Genomic DNA, 19790 nt, shown 5'->3' with positions numbered 1-19790 from the left:
CACGTCCCGAGATAAAACCCAGCCAAGGCTGCATTTTACGCTTCTTGAGAAACAACAAAGAGAGATGTGCGATAGATGCACAAAATGAAGAGAATGTGTACGATAGATGCAAAAAGTGAATGCGTGCGATAGATGCACAAAGTGAATGCTGTAGGTTCTCCTACCGAGACACAAATGACTTTATCCGGAACTCCTCCGAATAAACCGTACATACAATATCGTTTGCCTATGTTGGCAATGGAAGAAAAAAAAGAACTTTCCTGTTTGCAAAAGCATAACTAACATGAATAACGTGCGATACAGTGGCAATGCATATTCTATACAGGATGGACGACCGATGTAGCATGTTAATCGAAAGCATGTTCTATGCAACACAAAAAAAAAAACAAAAAAACAAAAGCATATTCTATGCGAAATTGGAATGATGCAAGATATGCATGCAATATATATATGTGAAATGAATATTCTATGCAACAATATATATGAAATGCATATTCTACGCAACAAATATGTGAAATGCATATTCTATGCAACAATAGAGAACAAAAGGAGAATGAAGGCAAAATGAACTAAAGCGACATTCGATGGCACCTTTCGATTTACCTCTCAGAGGAATTGCAATATGTTTAAAAAGGATACACCTTATTCATGTTGACAAGTGATGAACGTCATGTGCCAAAAACAAAGTTTTGAACTTCCATAGGGACAATCTAGACCCAACAGTGAAATTTCCTTGCACTTCTTGGGAAAAAAGAACACAAAACAGCATCAGGACCCAGAGGGAAGCCGCCGGCCACCTGTCGGCCATGAACAAGCTTTGCCGGCCACTAGTGAGCCTTGCCGGCCTCCTCTCTAGATCCGAGCTTTTTACGCGTTTTCCAACGCCCCATGCAAACTTTATTTGCTAAACCCTTTTGATTCTCTTCCTTTTGAACTAATCAAAATTTGATTTCGACACTTTTTTCCTCATTTTCACCCTTCTAGGCTTGTTCCCCTCGAGTTTCTCTCGGGTTTAGTTCACTTTTCCCGGTTTTGAGTTTTCCTTCCATTTTCTCTCTCCTAGGGTTGACTTTTTCCAAGTTTACCCTCTTTTCTCCATTTATCTTCATTTTTTACCCATTTTCACCCATTCTTCAGATGGCGGATGATTCACCACATGACGGGCCCCTCCGGAGGTTCCCCCCGTATTTTCACCTGTTGCCGAAGTAGAGGAACTAGTCGTTACTGAGGTTAGCGAGGTGGCCAGAGATATTGAGGTGGACCTCGAGGCAGAGTTTGAGCCTGAGGTTGAGCTAGAGCCACTACTGTTGAGGGTATGCCCCTTTGATCTAGCAAGGTACCATCCCCGGACACACATCTTGCCAATCGATGGCATTAGATGCTTTAGCGATTTTGTTTTTGGTGTACCGGACGACCTCCTGCTGAGGGAGCCGGCTTCTCACCTTTCATCCATCGCTGTTAAGGTATGAGCTCTGTTTTCATGCATTCTTGCCTTTATTTACTTCTATTTCTTGCAGTGCCTTTTATCTAACTGTATTTTTGTCACTGCCTGGTTTGATTCATCTGTTCTTTGCCACAGAGAGAGTCTTGTGCCTTCAGAGGGTATGGAGCCATGATTGCGCAAGACTGGTATGACGAGCTCCCTGCTGGAGTTCACGACATTGTAGATGAGACTGGCTTCGACCTCTTCTACTCCGGCCTGACATGGGTCATCGCTAGTCGACCTCTTCTGGGAGCACTTGTGGAGAGGTGGTCGTACACCACCAACTCCTTCCATTTCTCTATTGCTGGAGAGATGACGATGACTCCCTACAACTTTGCCATGCTCACTAGCCTAGGAGTAGGGGGTGATCCAATTTTGTTTGACACCAACATAGGAGAGTGGGAGGTCGCCTGGGTTGGACTGCTGGGAGTGCGTCCACGCTTATACCGAACAAGCATGGTTAGATATAGATGGTTTGTTGAGCGGTTCAGAGGGAGTAATCCTGAGACACTTGAGGAGATGGAGCAGTCCGCTAGAGGCTTCCTGATGTTTATCCTTGGTACCACCTTGTTTTCAAACAGGTGGAACACCATGGGCTTATATCTGATGAGTGCCCTGGTGACCCTTCCCCGGGTACGCTTTTATGATTAGGGCAGAGCTGGCCTCGCCATCCTGTATGGCTACATGAGCTCTACCTCCCGTCTGAGGGGAGGAGTTGATCGGAGGCTACTGGCAAGCCTGGGAGGTATACATTTCAGCTCCCTCTTTGCACTTTACATTTTCTGCTCTACATTTTCTATTTCATAGATGTTCAACACCTGTGCTTTCTGTATCTGTTTATGCTGTATACTTTCTGCTTTGCACTTTCTATATCTGTTTATACATTGTTGATCACATTTCACTGCACTTTCCTTGCAGCTATGGGTTTATGCATATTTTCTGACTCTCGCCCCAGAGCCCATGGAGGAGCTCCCCCTGGCAGTCCCTTATTCGAGATGGTATGACCGCCAATGCCAGCGTAGGACTCGCGAGACCTTCACATTCTTCCAGCATTATTTCGACACAGTGGCTGCTCACAAGGTAACCTAAAACATAGTCATTTTTGTTTTAACACTGTTCTGGTTCACACTTTTGCAACTAACAGCAACTAACAATCTATACACTCTCCATTTGCAGATCATGTGGCAGCCTTGAGCTATGATGGCAGCTGGGATACGGGACCAGTATGCCGGGGCTTGGGCCACTTCCTGCTTCTATATTCTACTTGAGGGCCCAGTCTGCCGAGCTTGGTTCCTTAGTGAGCAGTTCGTTCGCCAAACAGTAGGCCTGCCAGACCCGATCGTTCCGATGGCACCGCCGGAATCCATGAGATCAGAAAACAGCCTATCGGTAGATGCAGTCACTCAGTTTATGGTGGGCTTGGATGCTGACTACTTTAAGGAAGAGGGCGACTACGCGACCTTTATTCAGACCCATCTCATGCCACCTCTGACCGGTGTTCGCAGAAGTGAGGGGGCGAGGGATCCTGCAGCGGGAGAAGTGCGTAGGATGACCAGGGCTCTTGCTAGAGGGGCTCCTCGTGAGGGGTAGAGGAGCCGTTGGCCAGAGCTTCTTACCACTCTTACATGTTGGCAGCATACTGGGGCAGCTTACCAAGTCCCGATTGAGCCTGCAGTGGCTGATCATGAGCTTGTCGAGGTTCGAGGCCCGACTAAGGTATGAACCATACTTTACACTTTGCATCCCACATTTTATTCCAGATATGTTCATCATGGATATTGATCATCCAAATGCATTTGCAGGCATTGATAGAGTACATAAGGAGCACTCTCGAGCTGATAGCTTCATTGATGGACATGGTACAGAGGAGGGAGACACTGCTCGGTCTCCACGGCATCTCGGTAATTTCTTCAATTTACACTTCATGCTATCATCTTTCCACTAATACATTGGCATTTCAACTGTAGTCTGTTCTAAACTACGTTGATACGCTGCATTGGCACACTGCATTGGCACACTATACTCACACACTGTATCTGACTTTTGTATCCAACTTCTGCATTCACTCATTCTGTATACTATGCTTGTATCTAATACACATACTGAAATTGATACATGACAATTGTCCTTTCAGATCCGAGCTATACCGAGTGCACCGGCGGCAGCAGCAGCACCGGCACTAGCAGTACCTTCTCCAACAGCAAAGAGAAGAGGCAGAGATAGGGGTACTCGGGGCCAGAACAGTCCTCCAGAGCCCATCTTGAGCGATGACGATGCTGAGACCAGTGACTCTGAGGAGGGAGCGGGTCTGCATTCTAAGTCGTCCAAGAGTGGAGACGATGCCAACTCTGGTTCTGAGAGCGGAGGTGATGATGCCGAGGTGGGTTCTGGGGCAGAGAGCGGAGACGATGCTAGCTTTGGTTCTGACTCAGAGACTGCTTCAGATAGAGGAGCTGATGGAGACAGTGCCCCAGAGTCCTCTCCTCCAAGGAAGAGGACGAAGAGGGTCTCTCGAGCTTGAGGCGATTGACGCTGATTTTTTTGATTTTTTGCTTAGTTTCTTTTTGTTTGGTAGCACTAGCACATTGTATAGCTTCAAATAGGTTTTATTTTCTTTGAAAACTTGTACTCCTCGTTTGTTAAAAACCATGATCGGAATAAAATCTCTGAGTTCTTTATAAAAAGAGTGTTGTTATTTTTGCATCATGAGCACCATATTTGCATGAAAATGGGCATGGAATTGAATTGGCCAAGAACACATAATTGAAACAATGTTCTTAATCAGGTTATGAACCAACCAACAAACGAAATACAAAATGCAACATACAACTCGATAAGCAAAACAACTTGATAAACAAAGCAACAACAACTCAGTAAACAAAACAAAACAAAAACAACTCAAATACACATAAACAAACCTGCTAAAACCAAAAAAAGTTAAAACAAGACCTTAAAATACTCAAAGATCAAGACAAAACATAGGCTTCCAGCACTACCCAACACATGGGTGGACAGCAGGGCTGAGAAGAAGGCTGCCGGCCACAGAAGGAGCCTGCCGGCCATATGCCGACCACAAGAAGTGGCCAGCCAGCCACCAAGGTAGCTTGCCAGCCACCAATGTGGCCTGCCGGCTATCAATGTGAAGCACCTCCAGATTGTTGACAGCTAGCTTCCAATCACTACTTTATCTTCTACAAAAGGTTGAACTTTGTGAATTCTTCTCCAGAACTTCATTTTAGCTGCAAATTCTTCACAAATGGAGCCGTTTTTTTCCGAAAAGCTCTCAGATTGGATAGCTGCTTTAGACGGCTCAGAAAAGGTGAATTTTCGGGGTTTTGGCATAAATACACCTTTTCCGTCAAGTGGAACTCCACTTTGTTTTCCGTTCCTTCATGCCGCAGCTAGATGCTGGGACCCGATTACACATGTCTTTAGCTTCGAGGGATAAGAAATATGCCCGACAATTGAAGAATTTTGGGCATTAATGGAATCCCAACGTGATGAAGAAATCATGCCTCAGCCCCGTTTTGGCCACGCCCAGACTTTGGGACGGATGTGTGGGCTCACTCTGTATGAGGCTCGATCTTTGGCGCATAATGAAGAGCTAGACATTCCTAGTTTGATTCATCAGTTTTTCGACGTTGGTGACCGAGGCGACCTTCTTTGGCAGAGTTTTTAGCAATATGCCCTCTGCCTGTGTATGCTTGCTTATTTCCTTCTTGCCCCTAGTTTTGGTGGGTCCAGCATTCGTTTGGTCAAAGTGGCCCAAGGTTTGAAAGTTGGTAAGAGTTACATTGGCTCGGTATTGGTCGAGACTTTGATGAGCTTAGACGCCTTTCATCGATGGGAGACTACCAGATTCGCAGGGAGCCCATTACTTCTTCAGGTATTGTTCCCCACCCTTTCTCATATGTGTTTCTCACATCACTCGGCACTCATGCTCTGTTTTTGTCTCAAAACCTTTTTCTCACTTTTCTCTCAACATACATCTCTCTATTTTTTAATCTCTCTTTTCTTTCATCGCTCCCTAGGTGTGGCTTATGGACAAGCTAAAGGTAGCGGACTCTGGCCTTGAGTACTCGGCTCGAGGCTATTTATTCCGTCACCAATTAGTGGATTTCCCAAATGAGGGATTGTGGTGCAACTAGAAGTGCAACAGGTCTGCTGTTGACATAGCTTGGCATTGCCCCTAGCTTCACCTGACTGAAATGAGTTACAACATGGCTCGGCAACCTGGGATACAGCTGATCAGCCTTACACACTGCGTGTTCTACTTCCCCTTCCGGTTCAGATGTTAGTTTGGGCATGATCAGACCTGCCCAGAGGAAGGGGTAGAGTACCCGGATTCATTCCTCATCCGTGGTTCACACTTGGCTAGGTACCCCACTGCTTGGAGGATGAGAGAGTTTCTGGCCCCTGTCCCTAGTTTTAGTTGCTTCCTTTCTGGCAAATGCTTGGCTTGGCTCAAGGATGAGGCACAAACCGGGCCCACTTTGGCTTCAGAAGCTTCCACAAGCACGAGTGGAGGACGCAAGAGCACCTGACTCACCTATGCCCCTAGTTTATTGCTTTGACCATTCTTTTCAAGTTTTTGATGTAATAAAAACGACTTTGATTTGTATCAGAGAGTTGGAGAACTTTAAGTTGAAATCAATGAAATTAAAGTTGTGAGCACTAAAAATTTCCTTTTGGTCCGAAAATGGTCTAAGTTGTAAAAGGTAAAATTTGAACAAAATCAACTTTTATTAAAACTTTCCAAAACCATTTTCGAAAAGGATCACCACTTGACACGCACAGAATCAATCCCTGAGATGTACAACCCCGAATCAAAAGACCATAACTGCCCCGTGATTGAATAGCACTGCTCAGCATTGTAACCAGCTCTTCTTCTAGAGTAAAGATCATAATCGAACCCTTAGGAAAAGAACAGACAAAGATGGCCTAATCAGACACATGGACAGGACAATTGATTTGAAGGTGTTTACAGCCAAACTTCAGGATGAAGTTGCCTACATATCTCAAAGATGGGAATTAGGCCTTACGTAGTTCAGTTCGGGTTCACTCGAGTATTAACTCTCTCCTTTTGTGCTCTAACTTTTGCCAAAGTCGCCCTTTAAGGTTTTTAACCTTGCGAGCTCTGTTTTTCTTTATTTCTAATTTTTCATGCTCTAACTTTTGCCTAGGTCACCCTTGGGTTTTCGGCCTAGCGAGCTTCTTAAGGGTAGTATTTCTTCAACTTGTCCATGTTGATCAATTGTGAAAATTTCAGGCCATCCAGGTCCATAAGAATAATAGCTCCATCCGACCAGATAGTTTGATGATGTAAGGACCAGTCCAATTGGGTCTGAACTTGCCCCTAGGGTCATGAATGAGAGCTCGGTTGTCTTTCAGCACCATATCCCCCTCTTTGAGATTTTGGGACTTAACTTTCTTTTTAAAAGCCCTAACAATTCTGTGTTGATAGCCCTAAACGTGATACAATGCTTTCAGCCTTCTCTCGTCGAACAACATCAACTCTTCAAACCTGCTTTGTTGCAAGTCCGCCTCTACTATTTGACACTCAGCCATAACTCACAGCGACGAGGCTTCTATTTTAATTAATAGAACAACTTCTATCCCATGAACAAGAGAATAATGAGTTGCCCCTATAGACGTCCGGATTAAAGTTCTATAGCCCCAAAATGCGAATGGAAATTTGTCTGGCCAGTCCCTGTAGGTCTCAACCATCTTCTGTAAAATATTCTTGATGTTCTTGTTGGCGGCCTCAACGGCTCCGTTGGTTTGCGGCCGGTATGTAGATGACTTATGAAAAGCCACATTGTATTTCTCCAACAAGTCTATTACTTCCTTTTTGAAGTGGGAGCCATTATCTGATATAATCTCGTTTGGGACTCCATATTAGCAAATGATGTTGTTCCGGATGAACTTAGCCACATGCGATGCTTTCAACACTACATAAGACTGACCTTCCACCCACTTTGTAAAGTAATCACTTGCCACCAGAATGTATTCATGCCCATTCGACCCTTTCGGTGTGACTGCACCAATAACATCGATTCCCCAGACCGAGAAAGGCCATGGTGAAGTCATGTTGTACAATTTTGACGATGGAATATTCATGCAATTAGCATGAATTTGGCATTGGTGGCATCACCGAACAAAACTAGTACAATTCTCCTCCATAGTGGACCAGTAGTAATCTTGCCTGAGAATCTTTCGGGCTAACATTACCCCGTTCATGTGCGCTCCGCACTCTCTCCCATGGATGGCCTCCATCAGGTGCTTTGATTCCTTTTCTTCGACACACAACTTGTGTATTCCCAAATGACCACTTTTGTGCAGTTTACCTCCGTAGATGATAAATTGAACTGTCATTCGCCGTATTCCCCTTTTGTCCTTGGCATTTGCCCCTGGTAGATAGGTCTCATTTTCCAAGAAGTTCCAAATATCGTAGTACCAAAGGTTTCTGTCTTGCGCTTCATCTATTGCGGCGATAGTTTCATAGGCCGGTGTGTACTTCTGCTTAATGATAATCGAACGTATCTGGACTCCAAGCGGGATGTCTATCATGGAAGATAGAATTGATAAAGCATCAGCAAACCTATTGTTCTCTCTCAATAGATGCGTGAAAGTTAACTTTTCAAACCTAGGAATCAGAATGTCTAGGGTTTGGTGATAAATCTTCATCTTTTCTTCTTTGACTTTCCAATCTCCATTTGCTTGAGAAACAACTAGGTTCGAGTCCTCGATAACATCCAACCTTTTTGCCCCTATTTCCAAGGCAACTTCTAAACCAGCGATACACGTTTCATATTTTGCTTCATTATTGGACACCTTGAGCCGGAGTTTGAAGGCTAAGGGTATATGGGAGTCGTCGGGTGTTATCAACAACACACCTATCTTATAACCATATTGATTGGACGCTCTGTCAAAGTACATTGTCCAAGTCTCCTCCTCAACTTGCAGAATGGCTTCATCTGGGAACAGGTATTCTACCACTTCATCAACTTCTACTGGGTGATCAGCCAGGAATTCCGCTACATCTCTCCCCTTGACTGACTTGTGGGTAACATACTTGAGATCAAATTCGGAGAGAAGAAACAACTAACGGGCTAGCCTACCCATAAGCACTAGTTTCTCAAAGAGATATTTGATGGGATCTAATCTCGAAACCAAGATTATAGAGTGATCTAACAAGTAGTGTCTCAACGTCCTGGTAGCCCATACCAAGGCTATGCAAGCTTTCTCCAACGGAGTGTAGCAGGTCTCGTAATCCAGCATTTTCTTGCTTAAGTAGTAGATGGCTTTCTCTACCATATCCTTAGATTCCTGAGCAAGCATGCATCTCATAGTGGTGTTTGTGACTGACAGGTACAGAATCAAAGACTTCCCCGGCTCTAGCGGCGACAACACAGGCGGATTCTAAAGGTACTGCTTAATTTGCTCAAAAGTGAATTAACATCGATCACTACATTAAAATTTCTTTCCTTTCTTCAGGAGACCAAGTAGTGGTTCACAAGTCAAGTTTAATTTAGAAATAAACCGTCTAATGAATTGCACCTCACCCAGAAAGCCTCGCACCTCCTTTTCAGTCCTTGGTGGTGGCATTCTAGGATGGCCTTGATTTTGGAAGGATCGACTTCGATGCCCCTCTGTGTGATCAAGAAGCCCAGCATTTTCCCTGTTGTTACGCCGAAAGTACATTTCTGTGGATTCAACCTCAGTCTGTATTCTCTAATCTGTTGAAAGAATTTTTTCAAGGCGGTGTAGTGGCCCTCTCTTTCCTTGGACTTGACAATCATGTCGTCGACGTACACCTCAACCTCTTTTTGGATCATATCATGCAGAATGGTGGTTGCAGCTCGTTGATAAGTAGCCCCTACGTTCTTCAACCCAAACGGCATAACCTGATAGTAGTAGGTACCTCATGGCATAGCAAATGCAATTTTCTCTCTGTTCTCGGGTGCCATCAGAATCTGGTTATACCCAAAAAAACCCGTCTATGAAGGATAGCAATGCATGACCCGCAGTGAAGTCCACTAGTTCATCGATGTGGGGCAAAGGGAAGTTGTCCTTCGGACTGGCTCTGTTTAAATCTCGGAAGTCCATACACACTCGGATTCTACCATCATGTTTCGACACTGGAACGATGTTGGCTAACCAAGTTGGATATTCAGATACTAACAAGAAACCTACTTTGATTTGCTTGGTGACCTCTTCTTTGATTTTCAACGCCCAATTCGGACAGATTCTTTACAACTTCTGCTTGACAGGTCGGGCCTCGGGGTCAAGAGGGATCCGATGTTGTACAATCTCAAGATCGATTCCAGGCATATCTTCGTAGGACCACGCGAAAACATCTTTGAAATCTTTTAATAAAGCGACTAAGCGCTCGTGCTCCTTCGAAGACAACGTGAACCCGATCTGGACTAGATGCGGATCCTTCTTAGTACCCACATTAATAGTAATGATTTCATCAGCAAGAGGTTTTACAAGCCTCTCTTCCTCTCAATTAATCAAGTTTTTCAAAACTAGAGGAATTCCTTCCTCTTCATTTTCATTAAAATTCTAAAAATCTTGGTCAATGCAATAAACAAGCGGCATAGAGAAATACTCAGAATCAGTAGCGTTCTCATTCATAAGGTCTAACTCTTTGGTTACAACTGACTCAAAAGCAAAAGAAAAAGAGGACCTGGACAAGACCTTGGCATCCGGGTTATCACCCCCAGGAATACTAGACTCGGACTCAGAAGAACCGAAATCTGATTCCGACTCCACAGACTCTGTGGAATTAGATTATGGCTCATAACCCAACTCGGAACTAGACATGTAGCCCTCCTCCAGCTGCCAGACAAGAGATGGTGCTTCAGATGCATCCAAAATGCTACTGGATGGGTTCATACCCGATTGGTCCCCGATCATGGAGATGGTAAGGTTATCTCCCAAGCTCTCTAAGTCGGCCAGAGGATCTGTAAGGAGACATGCTAGTGCTACCCCTACTCTAAGCTCACTGTTGTCCGAGTCACTTTCCATGCTCTTTTTAGCTTTAGCACTTGGTTCAGCCTTTTCCTCAACATCACTATCTTGCAACTGGAGGTCGAAGAAGATTTTGAATCTGAGGACATACTGCTTCACGGAATTCATCCAAGCCTTGGGAAAGTCGCAAAATGGGAAGTTTTCACCCTCCCGAACAAAGTGGCTATTTAGCGTTCCCCGGATCGGCATGTGAATGAGCTCATAGTGTTTTCCAGCTTGTTTGGCTCTGGCTCTGCCTGCCATCTCTTCCCTTTTCCTGACCCAATCCTCTTTGGTTGGTACATATCCTAGACCAAAGGCATGTGGATTATGAGGCACATTGGCTAATGCTGTGAAGCCTTTCCGGCCACTTCTTCCAAGCCCCATTCCTGGCATATGTTGCAATTTGTTCATAAATAAACAGACTGGGCGCTGATATACATGCCCTCATCTATTGCCAAGATGGTCTACACTACTCGGGCTTCAGCTAGAGTAAACCCTGAGAGGAAAACATCCTCTTCGCTATGAACAATCTCCAATACTGGTGTAGTTACCTCTAGCCGGAGATGGATAGACGAATTCCCGAAAACAATTGCCACTCCCTTCTCGTGAGGGTTCTTTAACATTTGGTGGAGGGTAGAGGAGACTGCTTTCACTAGATGCAACCAGGGTCTCCCTAGCAGTAAGTTGAAGGTGGCTAGGACATCCTGGACATGGAACTCGACATCCTGTTGAGGTGGGCCACCTGAACTCTGATTTATACTGTGCTCATAACTCACTGCTAGTATTATTATATGCCCGAATCACTTAGATTGTGGGCACAAAGTCTGCTGGTTTATGGCCGATGGAATAAGTTGTGCAAGAAGGACATACATTGATAGCTGAGCTGGTGTTGACTAAAACCACGAGCACCCATTTTTTGATGCACTCCACAGATATATACAAGGATTTGTTGTGAGCTGAGCCTTCCGGCGGCAGTTCTTTATCAGAAAAGGTTAGGGTTGGCCTGACAACACCTGGGAAGACTAATCCCACAAGCTGTATAGGAGTAGTGTCAATGGACAGTTTGGCTTTGTCCATTGTTGATAGTACAGCCTATCGATGCACCCGAGAGGCCATAAGAAGACCCCAGATTGAGATGTCTGCTTGGATTTTCTTCAGTTGCTTCAACACTGCCTCTTCTTCTAATTGCTTCTCTTTTTGTTTTTCAACCTCTCTATCTTTCCTAGATACTTCAGCTTGGTCTAAGTGCAGTGGCTTGAAATACTGCCCACTTCTCGTTATGTGATCAATCTCTTCAGCGTACCACGTGTTATCTGAAAGGGTCTCACCCTAGTCTTCATCGATGTGAACCAGAAGGAGATCATCATCCTCCCAGTCGACAAACAATTGTCCGGCTTCGTTTGTATCACTTTCACATCACCAGTATTCCCCACAGGGTGTTGAGCCATTATAGCTTTCTGGTTGTCTTGACTCATTTCTTGTGCAAACTGCTTCAGTGTAGCTTCCTGTTCTGTGTCCACAATACTCACAGGGCCTAGTTCTTGAGCTGAAATTTTCACGTCGGTGTTCTCCAGTAGTTTCCCTTTTCGTTGACCATTCTGGCTACTGCAGGAATTCCTGCTTTCTTTTCTTCCGATTTTGTTTCAGTTCCTTCTTCTTTGTTGGGTTTATCACTCAACCACCCAGAGTTGTCCGCTGATCCACTCAAATCGAACCAGTCAATCTGTACATCCCCTTGATCTTGTTCATTAAAGAACTGCAGGTTGTCTAAGTCCTCAAATTTTGCCAAATCATCCAAACCTTGGCTCGGGCCATCCTCCCTAACAACATTGACCTCCACTACTATTGAAAATACCACTTCTGGTTTAACTTGATCAATCGGCGCAATGTAGTAATTTGGAGCATACTCCCCCCAAGACAAGTCCTCAGAGCACTCAGGCAACGGACTCGTACTCTCCTCTAAGGTTAGCCTCCCTTCTTCTACCACTGTCACCACCACAAGTTTAGGTTGAAGTGTGGACGTGTCCATCATACACAAATCCATGCTTTCAGGAATGAACACCATCGGTTTGGGTAGGTGGGAAGGGGCAATATATACGTTGGGATCGTAAGGGATGGCCAATGTATGGATTAGGTTTAAATTATGAGGTGGAGGAACTTGATTGTGAGCTAGGAGAGGGTTGGTAGTTACATTTTCTTTTTGGGGTGTTGCAATCACCTTGTTGTCAATAAGGTCTTGAATCTCATGACGCAGCCTGAAGCATTGGTCGGTGTTGTGACCATGATGCTAGTGAAAATCACAACACTTGGCTGGGTTGTGTTTTGGTGGAAGATAATCAGGTAGTGGGCATGGCTTTAGTGGTTTGAGGTGCCCTTTTTTGATTAACACCTTCATGGCTTGAGATAAAGGCATGTAGTGTGGGGTAAAGATCCTCTGGGATCAGGCAGGGTTGTTTGAAGTTTGCTGTGCTGTATTAACAAGGGAATTGGCGGTCTTGGTTATGGTGGTGACAACACTCACATCAGACAGCCGCGTAGCTGTGCTACCACTGGTGGTTACATTGGAACTGCGCACAAAAGGCCTCTTGGCCTGCTCTTTCTCATTAGTTATCAAGCCCTGTTTCATAGTGTCTTTAATTTAAACACCCATCTCATGGAGCTTAGTGAATGTGAACAAAGGTAAGACGATCATCTTCTGCAACAATTTCCCGTGCAGATTACGGACTACTATCCTTATCTGATCTTTTTCTAAAGGTCGTGTAGTCATCATTGAAGCCTTGGTCCTCCACCTTGTCACAAATTTTGAAAAGCCATCCTTTGGCTCCTGGCGCGTTGCTTCGAGATTACGGGTTGTGACCTCGATTTGTGTGTTGTACAAGTACTGTGCAACAAAGTCCTCAGCCATTTCCTCCCAACTCTGCTTCACAAAATCCTCTAGCTTCGCATGCCAGATAGCCGCTATTCCCGACATAGTCTGGCCAAAGAGTGAGAGCTTTTGCAACCTGGTCAGGCCCATCGGTCGTAAGATGTCTGAAAATAGCTGAAGATTAACCATGGGGACTCTAGAGCCATTGAACCGATCGATGTGTGGCATTTTGTACCTATCTGGCAATGTCACTACAGAGTCAGTATATCCGTCTTCTATGCAGGAATAGAGTTCACACCCTACGCTCTTTTGAAGAGCTTTTCCAGTTTGTTGACCTTAAGCACAGTCGGGTCAACCTCAAATTCAAATGGAGCTTCAGTTTGATACATAGGTGCTTTGGAGGCTTGTGGTGGGATCGGCTCTATCGGATTGCCCTGATTTTCAACGTGGGCCGTGGCTCTGGGTGTTGGGATACCTGTAGGAGGTACGTGAGATGCGGAAGCCGCTGCCAGCTGTGGCCGTTGTTATTGCAGCCTGTTTATTACCTTAGCCTGACGTGCTGTGACCTCAGCTTGACGAGCAGTGTCTTACTGCATGGTTTCAACTGTTACTGAAGATGATGGATCAGGTCTTCCATGCTGACTGGGGGATATTGTGCCATTGGAATTGGCAAGTGATCTCATACTGATGTAGAAGAGTGAGCCTGACTAGATCTAGGTGATGCAAGTGAAGTGAAGGGTGACTGCTGTAGAAATTGAACCAGTGAACTTTGCCTTTCTCTCCTCCGTCTAGTAACTGGGGGGGGGGAGTGAAGTAAACACTGGTTGTCCCCTAACAAGATCTCCGGCTCTATAAAGCCTTATGACACGAGTCCAGAGCGCTTTGGAGATATCTGAACTGCCCGAAGCTATGGTGTTATACTACCTAGCAAAAAGAAATAAAGCAAACAAAAAGCAATAATCAGAAACCGCATAGCATCAGATGTTAACAACACACAGATGTAATCAAAATTGATAAGACTGCACTCAACACTGAATTTTGTCCCCAAAACTAATACCCAACTTGCAACTGATATGCACGTTCCTGTATAGTTTCACTATAAAGCACAAACCAGTTAAGTGAGAACCAAAACACCCTTCTAAAGGGGTAAGGTTACCCTGCCCTAGTTTCGTCACGAACTAGGGTTCACTATTCAAACAAAGTAGTTTAACGCAATCCTGTATTTGGGTAAGCATCCTGTCCGAGTTTGGAACAGTCTCTATGGCTTTTGATATGCAACTAGGCCAAATGGTTGAAAAGGGTACCTCAGTAAGACTACCTAATATACCTCTCACACCTAACACCGATAAGTGAAAGGAGGATCAAACGGTATAGCGGTAGTCCAGATCCAAGGATTGTGTTTCCATCATGGCAGAGCCCATGACCGGTCAGCCTTTTGGCAAGCTTTTAGGCAAGCCTTTGACAAACCGTCTAGGAATGGCAGATGGCAAACACAATGACTTAAACGCACCAATGCAAATGCAATGCAAAGAAACATATATGTGTAGATAAAATTTCACATCATGAATTTCAAGTCAAGTTCTCTAATTTCCCCAGTAGTGTCGCCAGAAACTGTGGCTCAACTTTTTCGCACCCCCCTTTTGGAAGTTCGAAATAAGCCCTACGAGAGGGAAAGGTCATAAATTGAGCACCCTCACTCGCCCGATCAAAGATCGGCCTCTACTAATCATGATATGAATTTTATGTACATTATATGCTTTTGTTCCGGTTTATTAAGCTAGCATTACTATGTAATGCGCACACACGCAGGTATAGACTAACTTTGCAAGAATTAGAACATCTCAAGTTCATGTTTGTTTTGAAAATTGTTTCGAAATATGTACCACTCGAAAAAGTGATCGCATATAAACATTTATTCAGATTATTCCAATTCAAGCAATAAGCCTTCATCCGCAGGCATTCAAGCAGTTATAGCACTTAAGCACTTAGCCTCACGGCAAGCATAAACATGGCAATAATCACATTCATGCAATATGCTAAAGCGAGTAAGGGCTCACCTAGTACTCCAAGCCAAAACAAACAAAAGAGTTAGAAAAATGTATGATTCTAACTATGCGGGATGACTAATGTAACACATACGACATGCAACTAATAGGCTCGGCTACTAAACATGGCATATGAAACAATTTGATAACATGCGGTCTAAGCACGTATTCAAAGAAGTATTGAACTAACAATGTAGGTGGAATGATGAACTGAGCCTCGGTGCATGCAATACAAATGGATGCAAACATGAAGTATGCTAATTGAAACATGATGTCCCTAAACTAAGCATCACAAGCTAGTAAATAAAAGGGAGAAAGACGTGGGGTTGGAAGACATACACATTATTACAACATTGCGCTCTCACGAAGGAGAGTCCGAATAAACTAAGCTAGTTAACTAACTAATTAAAGCTAAGCTAATTATTACAAAACAAATTGAAATTAGCTAAACTACTTAACTAATTAATATAACAAATGAATTAACTAACTAACCATTCTAGTTAACTAACTAATTACAAAATGAAATTGAATAATTAGTTAACTAACTAATTAATTACAACACTTTACAAAATTAATTAGCTACAACTAATTAATTACAACAATTTACACTTAAAAAAGCTTGGTGTGCAAGGAATGATCATGCACGTGCTCGGTTTCCACTTGAAAAGCCACTGTTTTGCTTCCAAAAAGCCTTTATTGTGCAATAGAACACACACACTGTTGCCCACTTCCAGAATAACTCTGCTCTGCTTGAAGAACACACTGCCAAATTTTGCATTGGTGGCCAGCCGGCCAGTGATGAAGGTTTCCGGCCACTAGCGATGGCCAGCCGGTCGGCCATCAAAGATGGTCTGCCGGCCACCTGTTGGCTATGGAAAGTGGCCTGCCGGCCGATACTGCCCAGTTCTCCTTCCTACAATAGAGGACAAATAGAGCATATACAGTGTATTTCAAGGGCTTGTTTGCACCACTCACCCCTCCTTTTCATGAACAAATCAAAGGAGTAGCAAGTTTAGTTTACATACCATCAATGGATGCAAATTCATTGCATGATGGCTCATGAAACTAAATGTGCAAGTTCAATAAATGCAACAAAAAATGACTCATACCACCTCCCTATCATGGAAGATCAAGGGAAGTAGTGACCTTGGAAACTTGAATCATTTCATCACTAATGAGTATGAAATTGTTCAAGTTTCCATGTGTTCAATTAACGTTCGATTGAACAGAACCAAATTATTATCTTTCACCATTTTAGCCTCAATTTTAATTACTCCATTTTAGTTACCAACCATTCTTTAATCAATTGAGTCCATATGGTGAGTTTAAGTCCTCTAATGGAAAGAAGACTCAAACCAAAAATTGTTTTTGGCATGAAAGAGACATCATACCGTTGGTAATGAACCGCCTAGGGGATTAAACCATTAAGCATGACATCTCATTCTCATGCTTTAAACAAACAAGTGGTTTGAACCACTTTCAAAGAAAAACAAAAAGCCAAGAAAGGAGGGAGGTTGTAGAGATTATTAGTGTTGAAAATGAGTGAGAAAAGCATAAATAAATCCTATCAACTCAAATAAGGTGGTGTCTAAGGCCTAGAACACCAAACTCATGAGGACTATTACACTACAAGGATGCAAAACAAAGCTCAAATGCAACTATCACTCAAAAATAGTGCTAAAATAGTTTAAAACAAGTCATAAAACATGCTGGAATTGAGCTAAAAATAGCTAGACTAACATGCTAAAACATGGCACAAACTAGGCTAGTGAGCAAGACACAAGGAGGGGAGGCTAACCCCTCCAAATTTGAACTTCAAAACATGATTTTGGCCACTAAAAAAGCTCTGAAAATCAATGTTTAAAAGCTCAAAGAAAGATAGTAAAAGGGTGGGAAACACAAAGGCAAATGCCTCCAAAACAAGGTACAAAGAAGGGTGGATCATCCCTCAACCTTTAATGGCCTTAAAACCTAGTTTCATCCAAAAAATACAAAAGTTTTACAGCCCAAAATCAGTTAAAAAACAACAAGTACAATAGTAGAAAAAACAAGTAAAGGGACAAAGCCTTATACCTCTTGAAGAGGAATGAAGTCCAAGCTACAAAACCAAGCAAACAACACCCTCAAGAGCTCAAACCAAGCTCAAAATTACCTTAGCTCAAAGACGAGAAGATTTGGTTAAGGGTGTATAAGCAAAGGTTAAGGATTTATAGGCAAAAGTGTAGGAATTTGCTAGAGAGAGAGGAAAAATTTTGATCTCAAAACTTTCTAACCTTAAAACATGAGAGAGTAGTCTCCTATATATAGAAAACATGAATTCTTTACAAGGATATCCAGCCCTACACATGGGTACAAATGCATGCATTTATGCAAACAACTGACACACCTGGCATAAAATATCTGCAAAAGAAATTAGTGGCCGGCCGACCATCACTGGTGGCCGGTAAGCCACATCAATGGCCGACAACCCAAAAGTGATGGCTGGCAGCCTCAAAAGGCCACTAGAAGCTGCATGCTTGAAAGACCCAGGCTTGGTCCAAAAATGAGGCAACAAGAGTGTAGGGTTTGAAAGGCTCAAAGCTGTGGTGTTTTGCTGAGGACTTCAAGCACTGGATGAGCATTTAGGCTCATCATTGGGTGAGCATGCAATGGTGTCCAAGTTATAAGGGTCGTCAAAAATGGGGTGTCTACATAAGGTTATCAAAATTTGAAGAGAGGCTATATTGACTCTTCCGATTTCCTAGGATCTTAACTCGTCATTAACCAAAGGGCTCTTTCCTGACGTCACCTTGACTTCAACCCCCAGAGTAGAGCTGACCTTGTACATATAGTGAGCTAATGTACATTTCAAAATTAGGACAGGATGCTCTCTTATTTCTAGGATGTATAATATCACTTGTTTGAATAGTGAAGCTCTAGATCATTTCAAAGGGTAACCTTACCCCTCATAGGGGTATTTGTTCTCTTTCTTGCTATGCGCAATGAATGGAAATCTGTATAGAGGTTCTCAAATTCAGATCAGTGGTTCAAGCATATCAGTTTGTAAGATTTAGTTCAGTTTTTCGATGGGGCATAAAATGATCAGTTGTGCGAATTGAGCTGAAGTGCTACCGAAATTATGATTGGGGGTTTTGTTTTTGGTTTTTTTTTTTTTTTTGCTAAGTCATTGTAGCATCATAGCTTCAGAAAAGTCTGATATCCTACAAAGTCTACTAGTAAGAATCCATAGAAATTTCAGGGAATGACCACTTGTTAATTACACAAGCTTTATTTTGAATGTAGTGGATGGCCCGCACTTAAACTAGCAATTCAAGAAAGGTTTCATTTCATGTTTTGAATCAAATGTTGAGTCTAAGTCTGATTCCATCGAGTCTGTGGAGTCGGAGTCAGACTCAAGTTAACCTAGACATATCTGTCTTGTCTAGGTCTTCTTTATTGTTTTGTTCTGAGTCTGTTGTCATTACTGGGTTAGAGTTTCTTTTGAATAAAAGTGTTATGGATTTCACCTACTTTTTTGTGCCTTTAAATCATTGCATTGACCAAAATTTTCAAAACTTTTTCCAAAACTTTGATAAAAACAAAGAGGAAGAAATTCCTTGGACTTTGCAAAATTTGATTGACTGGGAGAAAGATAGGTGTATTAAGCCCTTGACAGATGAGATTGTTTCAGTTAATGTGGGTACTGAGAAGGATCATCGCTTGGCCTAGATTGGTTCTACATTGTCTTCAGAAGAGCACGAACAATTAGTCGCTTTATTAAAAGATTTCAAAAAAATATTTTTGCGTAGTCCTTCGAAGACATGACTGGAACTGATCTTGAGATTGTACAACATAGGATCCCTCTCGACCTAAGGGCCGACCCTTTAGCTTTCAAACCTTGATTCAGAGTGTTCAATAATCAACTAAAGTATACAGCTTAGATAACCAGATTGGAAGCAGCCCTAGAATTAGGGGCAATAAGGTTGGATGTGATTGATGATTTAAGCTTGGTCGTTTCTCAAACTTTGGACATTTTGATTTCAAAATTTGAGAACTTGACATTCACCCACATAGTCAAAAAGAATAACCAGTTCAACGATGCTTTGGCAACCCTAGCTTTAATGGTGGGTATACCAATTGGGGTCAAGATGCATCTGATCCTCACAGAGCATGTTCAAGATGAAAATCCTTGGTATCATGATATTTCAGAAAATGAACTATATGACAAGGGGAAAATTCTAGGATAAGGTATTAACGCAGGATTATCATATCTCAAAATCTGAGAGAGGAAGATTTAATGCTGAAGGCAATCAAGTTCCTATCCACAACCCTAGGGGCAAGTTCACACCCAATTAGATAGGTTCCTACATCATCAAGTCTATCTAGTTAGAAGGAGCAG

The sequence above is a fragment of the Camellia sinensis genome, chromosome 12, assembly GCF_055761805.1.
Source record: "Camellia sinensis isolate YWXY chromosome 12, ASM5576180v1, whole genome shotgun sequence".
Lineage (NCBI taxonomy): Eukaryota > Viridiplantae > Streptophyta > Magnoliopsida > Ericales > Theaceae > Camellia > Camellia sinensis.
Note: the sequence above shows the minus strand (reverse complement) of the source record.